A 9,555-nucleotide genomic window follows, 5' to 3' on the forward strand; every position below is an offset into this window, starting at 1 on the left:
GTGTGTGCGTGAGTGTGTTTGCGTGTGTCTGTATGTGTGTCTGTGTGTCTGTTGTGTGGTTATTCAAGTTGGACCTTTCGTTAGAGATGTTACAACGGGTATAGAATTGCTAAAAACCAAGAAAAATGCCGAGGGTCGTCGGGCCGCGTATTATTTAGCAAAATAACTTTTTTAGAAATTAAAACGAATGACCGATTTGATGCAAACAAAGTTGCGCGGGTGTCAGCTAGTTTATAAATATATAGCTGCGTGCCGGAGGGCATAAGATATTTTTTATCCAGAGAAAAAATGGTTCCCTTGATTTTAAAGGAACAGTTACACATGCGGACGAAGTCACGGGCAATAGTAACTAAAGTAGTTAGTAAAGCTTTGTGACGATGCGATGCTTCAACCGTCAAATCTTGCAGCAATAGACAATTACTCAAAAATTTTAACAGAGAAAAAATATTATAACAGAGAAATAAAGTGAAGTGGAATTCCATGCAAATCACCGAATTTCAGTTGAAATCTTCCGACACACGCCGACGAGGCATGAATAATTAAACCGAGTCGGGGGAAAAATTGATAGCAATACGCGCCCAATCCCAATATTGAAGACGTGACTTGTTGCCCCAAACCGTTATTTTATACCGGTTTTTACTGAGTTATTTAAGAGCATGAATCCCAGGGCGGTTGAGCTGGGCGGTAACTGTAAATTTGATCTGGCGTTTAATTTTGTACACTTAATTATCGGATACCAGCTTTTTCCTGCGACTTGCGTTGCCTCGCGTTGCGTTTTTGGTTAGTCTAGTATTTAGCATATTTCACTGCAGGATATCACTAGCCGAAAACATTTTTTCCTTTGCTCAAGACGACGAATACCAGAGAGTATTCTTCTTCTTATCTATAAATATCATCTGTTCGGATCTGTTGGAAGGCTTCAGGCTATAGTTGATTAATATGGTCATAAACTGTAATTTTATAACGGCTTTTAATTGAGTTATTTAAGAGTATAAATCCTGGGATTTCACATGCCGTTAAATATACGTTACATTATGGAGAACTGGCATACACGTTTCGTCACCATATAAGCAAATTATACTTCAATTACTTAAAACGCACATAACTTAGAAAAGTTAGATAGAGATGCGTTCTGGGATTTGAACTCGACCTCCGAAAGTGAAGCCGAAGCCCTAACCACTGGGCTATTACGCTATAATTAATATCAATGTTAAGCTGGAAAGGGTAAGACTGGGAAAGACTACAATTCAGCAAAGGTACATCAAAGTTTTGAAGTGTTTATACGAAAATGCAAAATCAGTCCGTGAATAGGACCATACTACGACGCCGATCTAATTCAGGAAATGATATCTCCCCGGAGCTGTTTACCACCGCATTGAAGGACGTCTTTAAGCTTCTGGATTGGAACGGACTCTGCATCAACAACAACGGAGAGTACATCACTCGATTTCGGTTTGCCGACGATGTAGTTATAAAGGCAGACACTCTGGCAAACCTTAATACGATGCTCAATGCTCGGCAGAGTTGGGCCTACGTATGAACATGAGCAAGACGAAAATTATGCATACGCTTATTTTCCGCTCCATCCAGTAATAGTTGGGAGATCTTCACCCGAAATTGTAGACGAGTACATTCCGATACCTAGGACATATGATTCACTTATGTAGGTTCAATTTTGAGAAAGATGTGTACCTCCGAATCACAAAAAAAAAAAAAAAATTTTTTTCATGTAGGCCTATCACAGGCACTGATGAAGCGTTCATTCATATATGTTTCCATAATTGTAAAATTGTAAGGGGATGGTGATAACTTCGTACGCCAACTTAAACCTAAAGCTACGGGGGTTCCAGACGCGCCCTGGTCTAAGAAGAGCCCACAACAAACTTAGCCGGGTAATTTTTTTTTCTTTTGTTATCACCATCTCACAGTTTATTTATATTAAGCTATGAAGCTGGAGCAATTCACACCCAAGCTTTTTTATCGTTCAAGTAATCCTTAATATTATAATAAGATTTTTCTGTAAGCTTACGTTTTATATAAACTTTGAACTTATTGAGACACATCTTAAAGATTTCATTTGATAATTTGTTATAAAATAATATACAATTGCCCTTGAATGAATTTGCAATTTTGTGTAGACTAGTAAACTGCACAACGAGTTTATTTTGCTTCTAATATCGAACAACACGGTTGGGCAAATCGAGCGTAGAGAATGGAAGACAGTGTCATAGATTGAACAAATTATGAAGCTTAATACTTTTTTCAAATGGTTTCTTTATTATTGCACTACCCCATCTGCTTATAGGACCCCTTTTCTATAAACCATGTTTGGATGATCTCAGTTATAATTAGGTACCACTTTATAGCTCTTCTTCTTCTTCTTCTTCTTCTTCTTCTGGGCAGTTTCCGCACGTAAGCGCTTCGCTTGTTGTACGTGAAATTTCCCTATGTTGCTCGCTACTCCAGCCATCCAAGCTCCTTCCAGAATCCCAGCATGCCGCCCAGGTTGCTGAGGATTTCTGGGATAGTGGCTGGTGATCCCAGGTAGATCTCGCGTTGCTCTGTCACGCCCGTGCACTCCAGCATCACGTGCGTAGGTGTTTCATTCTTCTCCATGCATGCTCTGCAAAGAGGACTGTCGGTGACACCTATAATGGAAAGATGTCTGTTTAAGGAGCTATGTCCTGTTATGAGTCCCACCACCTTCCTGAGTTTGCTTCTATCCAGGCGGAGTAGTTTGTTAGTTAGGTGTTGGTTTAGGTTAGGGAAAGCTATTTTGCACACTTTATAGCTCGTTTACTTTGTTAATTCTCGAACCTTCGCTTCAAAACACGTTGAACCCGCCGATCCCTGCAAGCTTTTTATTATTCATGGAGCCAGTTGAGCGCGTGTATTATTCACACGCGCAGTCAGTCAAACATAAATCACAAAAGAACGTGCGGAGGGTTCCGTGAGCGAATAAAACTTGTATATTAGCTGACTGTACCCCTACGTGGTCTAGTGTTGGCGTGACTGCATGTTTATAAATAATCTTATTTTTATATATTGTGAGTCACCGGAACTTCCCTTACGTAATCCTTAAATTTCCGGTTATAAGAAGTATCTTATACCCGTAGGTGCACTGCCGAACATAGGCTTTACAAAATAAACAAACATACTTTCGCATTTAAGTTTTAAATTTTATTTGCTGTTCTATTTTGTTGCTTTATGTGGTGTTTTATCATGAACTTTTTGTATTATAATTTTAGATATGTTTTACACGTAGGTCCCTCCTAGACAAAAGTCTTAAAGTGACAGTTCATATTTCATATCTTACGGTTTTTTTCTGGATTCTTATTGGAATCTTTGCTCTATTATTTCATTAGAACCCTAACTTATTCTGCTAAGACAGAATCATTATTTTTATGATTCGTTTGAAAACTAAACAATGCGAAATAAAAAATAAACATTATTTTGATAAAATACTGGTTTCACTTTGATTATAGCTCCACCTCTACTTAAATCGAGTAACTAGCAGATCCAGTGAAAATTCTAGCAACCTTACCTGAATTTCAGGAACAAGAACAACTTCGTAGTTCAGGGAATGCAGTAGCATTCCCTGAACTACGAAGTTGTTCTTTCACCTAGTAAGGTGGCGCTAGAAGTTTTTGCCTTTTTTTTTAAAGTATCCGCAAGATGGCATTGCGATGCCGTTTTTAAAAGAGGAAAGGGAAGGAAAATAAAATCCAAAAATGTACTCTTAGCTTATTTAATGCTATTAAAATTTTAACACTTCTTAATTGTATTGTTATTATGTTAAGTATAAATAATCGTCAACAAATAATCTATTCGCTCTTTTGAAGTAAGTTTAACTACTAAAAGATACACTGAGAACAGATAGATTTTTGAACTCCTCCTGCATGTTTGAGCAGTTATTTTTCGTCTAAAAACATCCACGTCCAACCTTAATAGAGTTGTAAACCTAAAAAGTAGCTATGTGGTCTGTATTTCTGACCATATTCATAATATTTTTATGCATTTGCTTGATTGTGATTAAGGTGATATTTTGCATGCCTTTTTCTATATAAATAATAAACAATTTAACAAGTAAATACTTGCCTAACAGCCTAAATAAGAAATTCCATTGTACACAAAGCTCTAAATGGAAGCGAAAACTCTAACAGCGATGCTGTCCTTTTAACAATGTTTTCTGAAGCATAGGATACACTCTTTTAAATTTCCTATTTAATTTAGAATTTGTGTAAAATATTATAGTATACGCCCCAGTGTATTATATTGTTTACGTAGAAGTAAAACAAGCTAGCAATGTTGTTTTCAAACACACTATTATGGTGAACTTGCTCTAGTGAACATTTTAATGGAAAAACAGAACCGAACATGCTTCCTTTTCTTAGCATTCGTAATTACTTTCGCATTGTTCTTTTCTGTTTTACAAATGAGTTGGATGCGCCAGACTCATACCAGATAGGGATATTTTTTCACTTAAAAATGTTTACTTAAAATTTTCTATGTTTATTACCGTTTATTCGAATTTTCTTTATTCGTGTAGGCATATCACATACACTTATGGAGCGTTTATATTATTTTGATATTTTGTTATAAAGTTTAAAGTTGTACACGAATTGTAAAATCTATTTCGATTAATTCGTTATTTCACATAGAATTCCAAAAACTAGAACGTATATATGTGTCACTCCGCTCAACTTATTGACCGTATTTGTACCAGACCAATATTTTCAATGGTAATTCCGAGATTTTGTTCCTAAAGAAGATGCAAACGCAAGGGCAATTTTTTTTTTAAAGTAATTTTATGTTTTGCAAATTTAGTATGTATTCTTTATTGATCATTTAGTTCTTTTGATAATCCTTGTTGGGGTACTCAAGTAATTTTGTAATTTTTCAATAAGTAAATTCTTGTAATGTTGGCCAATTAGTCTACCATAAGATCACCTAGATAAGTTAGGTTTTTTTGTTGACCAGTAGAAAAATCCTAAAATATATTTGTTATCAAATTATTTTAACATCTCATTAATAAACATAAAATCATTTTAAATAGCATTTGTTATAATTGAGTTTATCCATGAAGGTTCAAATTGAAAATAATATTGTCGTACTCGACGCAACGCGTTGTTAATTACAATAGCGATCGAACGGCTAGTAATAACAAGCCGCAGTAAACGCAATTGTAGTCTATGTTTTTAGTATTTTTCTAAATATAGCCAATCAAAAAAGATAGTGGCGATATTCTTAATATTTACACTTATGCTGCAAGTGGTTAACAACCGGTACCTGTATATTTAAAGTCTTTCTTACTTTTATTGAATTAAAATAATGCCTTTGTCTCTGTGAAAATGTAGTTTTCCATATTATATAGGTGAAAGAATAGTTTAAACCGGTTATCTATTATAATATACCTGCAAAAAAATAGTCCAATAGTAGTCCTAGGACTATATTGGGGCAGATTCTCATCCTAAATCCATTAATCCTCATTATGTTATGTCACGGTGGTTTTAATTTTATTACGTAGAAAAACAATTATCTTTCAAAATTCTGCAAACTATTTTTATTTACCACACAGGTTTAAGAGAAGCCTTTTTATTTAAGTTGTTCAAATTGAGGTTATATCTTATTAATATCTATGATATAACACAAAAACAACATAACCGCAATGGTAGGGTAAAAGAAATGTTGATAAAAAACATATAAACATAAAGAAAACAGACATTTTTTTGTATTAAATATTATATATATTGACACGACACCAAATCCAGGGCTTGTCCATGGGCAATGTTTTTTTAACTAGTGAGTATTTTAATTTAAATACGGCAACCGACCATTTTTCCACTTCTTAGTTTTCATAATTCCCCTCAGATTATTTCTTTTTCTTTGAATTTTTTCAGACAAAGCTATGTTTTTGGTTAGCGTAAAAACCATTTTGTTCTTATCTTGATCTACTTCGTGGTCCACTCTGCTTTGATCTCTGACGAAGATGCCAAACAATAACTCAATAATGAACCACAGGAGTTCAATTATGCTTATAATGGACCCGCCTAGACATAAACCGAAGATTCCTCCCAGATTTGCTGAAAAAAGAAAAGTAAATTTAATTGTAGTAAACTTTTAGGTGGCTTTATAACCTTCAACCAAAAATATCCCGGCCAAGTAATTCAAACCAATAAAGTCCGTATAAACATCTGAGAAAATACCTGTCTAGTCTTCATATGATACATAATCTTTCTAATAAAATAAATTGTTCACTAGACGATACAACCGAGCAATAATTTATGAAACGCCTTTGAGCCAGGGAATTTTCGTAAATTATCCTAGTCTATCGTCTCCTGGGCCACCGTGTGACACTGTAGAACATGATATAGGTGTACACTATGGTCGTTGTTTTATAATAATAAATTATTTATTTATTTATTTAGCAACGCACCCCGTGAAGACATTACAGTTGCCCAATTCGTTTCCCCGGGGCTATTTAAAGAATGTATGAACGAGTAATAATTACAACAAATTAAATTAAATTAAAACATTAAAATAAGCTATATAACATTAAGAATTAAAAATAAAATAAAATAAAATTATAATAACAATAACCAAAAATATTAATCTTTTTATTATATTTATGATATGTTATGCATGTAAAAATTACAAAATTAGAGAAAGAAAAAGAAATAATTAGCAATATACAAAAACAAAAATAACAACCAAAAATAAAATGTCAAATGTATTGTGATGGCATGTCATTAATATTAACAATAAAAGAATGACTATTAATAATAATAATAATTAAAAAAATAAAATATAATTAAACCCAAACCTACCATTAATCGATTTCTAAACGACATCGACAAGATTACCGCTGGATAAGTTAAAAAAAGCAAAGTTGATTTAAGGCACTGCAACTTCTATAGCCACTATGAGCGATTATTACCTTTTTTTATGGAGTGAGAACCCATCGGTCCATTTCATTCGCAGCAGATTTCTAATAAATTTTTCCTTTACCGAAACGGAATCTACATAAGAGCAGCTCGCAATATACTTAATTAATAACTCTCTCAAAGGCGAACTTTTATGAATAGAGCTGATAGCTTGAAAAACTATTTCAGGAGTAAATGAATTGGATCCTAGAATTGAAAACGAATGGCAAATATTTTTGCATATTTTCAATGTCACTGTGGATAGACTCAAAAGTATTTTCACTATTCAGAGGAAATTTCACGAGATATGCAAGTTCAATAGATATAGGTATATTGTGTTGTGTAAATATTATTATAGGAAATGGATTTAAACTGATTGAATGATGAGCACTGATGATAAAATTAAACTGATTGCTGGTTACCAAAAACCTTAATTTGTTATTGCCACAATTAATGCGATATTATTGAATTATTATGTTGATATATTGTGATAGCGCAATGGGTAGGAGCTGCGTTTTAAGTAATTAAAAATATCACTTGCTTCGAAGGTGAAGGAAAACATCGCGAGGAAACCTTTATGCCGGAGAGTTCTACATAATGTTGTCAAAGGTATGTGAAGTCCACGAATCCGCACTGGGTCAACGTGGTGGACTACAGCCTTAACCCCTTCCCTTTTTGAGTGGAGACCTGTGCCCTGTAGTGGGCGGCCGGTAATGGGTCGATATGATGATGTAATCACTGAGATCGCCGATGCGTCGCTGTGCCGGGCTACCGGTCCACTTCTGTCCAGATGGACAGAAATTTCGGTGGGCAGAAGTGTACAAAGAACATTTTTAACAAAGAAAACTTGTAGAAATTTAGGAAAAAACCGAAAACTTCTCGGTGAATTCTCAAAAATAACAGCTAGTTAATTAATTTAAAATTAAGTTCTCAATTATTTATTGGCTTCAAGCTTTCTTCATAAGTCTGCTTCTAAAGAAAGTTTGAACGTTAATATTAAACCTAGCATCTTTTAATTTGTTATTTATTTTTAGGTTTCCATTTTCCTTATAATTTTTATCAAATTAAGTTTACATGATGCTTTGTTAATGCTATTAAGTCGAGTTGGGTAGGCCCAATGCACTATCACCGCTTCACGTTGTAATGCTATATGCACTTGTAATTGACATGCATATCAGTCAGTGTACTGTGTGTGTGTGTGTGTGTTTCATTTAAAATAATTAAATGTATGTTGTTAGTTCTCTTATTAAATAAATAGAATAATCTCTTTTTTTATTGCACTGAAATTAGCCCTAGATTGCAATCTCACCTGGTGGTAAGTTATGATGAAGTCTAAGATAGCAGTAGCGGGCTAATCTGTTTGGGAATATGACAGTTATATTTAACCCATAATCGGTTTCTGCGCAACATTATACCGGAACGATAAATCGCTTAGCGGCAATACAGTAGTTACCATCCCTCCTCTTTCTACCAAACCGATCGAACCGAAGCCTTAGAAAATGATTATTAAAGTGCAGAGGATTGATTTAATTTATAATTTATAGCTAAAGTAGGCTATAATAATAATAATTCTTTATTAGGTAACTATGACCCATCTACACTATTATAATAATTAAAATACAGTAATAATCACAAAATAAAATTATAAAATGTAATTATTTCCTAACAGTATTTATATATAGTTTACTAAGTGACCTGATTTTCATTTTATTTAGTTAAGTTTAATTTTATTTTTATTTCCGATTTATTTATTTTCTGATTATTTTTTTGATTTGTTCCCTAATAATTGATTAAATTAAATTATTCATTTAAATTCAAAAGCAAAAAGCTTTAAATAATTTTATGTTTATACTTTGAAGTTTTATATTAACAGACTAATAATTAAATCGAAATAGTTGAAGTTGTATGTGACTCATAACAAAAAAAAAATGAGCAATTCATAATAAGTATATTATCTGTTGGTTGTCGATTATAAATAAATAATAAATAAATATATAAAATAGTTACAAACTAGAATTTCTGCCTCCAGGCAGACACTACATGTAAGAAAGAAAGAAAGAAAGAAAAAACATTTATTCATGTTAAGTGTTACAAACAGTACATCTTATAATAATAAAGTAACAACATAGTATACAACATACAATGTCTGTGTGTAAGACCAGACAGAAAGGGTATACAGCTCAGCATTTGCCATGCATTGTACCTAAGTACACGCATGCCGCTGATTTTCAGCTGAGACCCGAGTGACGATACGGCAAACTGAATATATAAATAAAAATAATGAAATAAATAAATAAAGTGAAGTACAGGTTATTCCCATTAAAGTAGGTAATAAAAGTGATAAAAGCAGCAAAATTATAATAATACTAAAAAATAATAAAATGTAGTTAAGTATATAGCTTGTAAATTAGAGAATCGTATATATTAGTACTTTCAGAATGACGTAACTGCTTAACCACGTTCTTTTCATTCACCATGCTATTCGTTTTCTTCTGATGGCAGAAAAGGCATCAGTATGAGCTCAAGTCAATAAGGTGGTAACTACAGACTGGACCAGAGAAAATTCAGAAATTATAAATTCCAAATTTAGCCTTGCTGGCGATCGAACGTGGAACGTCTCACGTACTAAACG

This window comes from Pararge aegeria, chromosome 8, assembly GCF_905163445.1.
Source record: "Pararge aegeria chromosome 8, ilParAegt1.1, whole genome shotgun sequence".
NCBI classification, from domain to species: domain Eukaryota; kingdom Metazoa; phylum Arthropoda; class Insecta; order Lepidoptera; family Nymphalidae; genus Pararge; species Pararge aegeria.